The sequence below is a fragment of the Cebus imitator genome, unplaced genomic scaffold (genome assembly GCF_001604975.1).
Source record: "Cebus imitator isolate Cc_AM_T3 unplaced genomic scaffold, Cebus_imitator-1.0 Scaffold290, whole genome shotgun sequence".
Classification (NCBI taxonomy): domain Eukaryota; kingdom Metazoa; phylum Chordata; class Mammalia; order Primates; family Cebidae; genus Cebus; species Cebus imitator.
Window position 1 is genome coordinate 2,628,746 of NW_016107605.1, and position 1,139 is coordinate 2,629,884.

Genomic DNA, 1,139 nt, shown 5'->3' on the forward strand with positions numbered 1-1,139 from the left:
GGGAGGCTGAGGCAGGAGAATTGCTTGAACCCACGAGGCGGAGGTTGCAGTGAGTGGAGATCATGCCTCTGCACTCCAGCCAGGCACCTGGCAACAGAGCAAGACTCTGTCTCAAAAAAGAAGAAAGAAAAGAAAAAGAAATCCTATTTCCACACCTTCAACTTCCATGTGTACCCTCCCTAAAGCATATCTCAGGCTATCCTTCCTGTTTCCCTGTCGTAGCAGCACTCATCCCACTTTACAAAAAAAGTCACTCCCAACCTCCATCCTGAATATGACTGCAGTGTGACAAAGTCCCAAGTGTGAGAACTTCTAAGATGCCAAACCAATGAACAACTGGAAACAGTCTCTTTAATATTAATCAAGATGCCATGAATCTTTTTTAGAGTTTCCCGCCTTTCCCAGACTTAAAGATATTTCTGTTTAGGGGGAATCACTGATTTATAAATGAAATATATTGGTCTTGTTGGGATGTTCTGAAATTAATGTGGACTACGGATGTGGTGATGATCATGAGAAAGAGTAGGGACCCTTGGCCCGGCATAGTGGCTCACGCCTGTAATCCAAGCACTTTGGAAGCCAAGCCGGGTGGATCACTTGAGGTTGGGAGTTCAAGACCAGCCTGACCGACATGGTGAAACCTCGTCTTTAAAAAAAGAAAAAGAAAAAAAAAAAGAAAAGCGTAGGGACACTTCTTAGGGGCGTGGGAACCTGCAGGCCCCCAAAGCATGGAAATAAAGGAAAGGCTTGAGCCCCTTCGAGGGAAATTCCACTCACCTAGCTAGCCTTGAGAAGTAAAGAAGCAACTTGATAATCAAGAAGGTATCTTTGCCAGGTGTGGCGAGCTCATGCCTGTAATCCCAGCACTTTGGGAGGCCGAGGCAGGCAGATCACCAGGTCAGGAGTTCAAGACCAGCCTGGCCAATATGTCAAAACCCCGTCTCTACTAAAAATACAAAAAATTAGCCGGGTATAGTGGTGCATGCCTGTAATCCCAGCTACTTGGGAGGCTGAGGCAGAAGAATCGCTTGAACCCAGGAGGCGGAGGTTGCAGTGAGCCGAGATCAAGCCATTGCACTCCAGCCTGGCAACAGAGTAAGACTCGTTGGGGTTGTGGGGAGCGGGGAGGACGAAAAAGA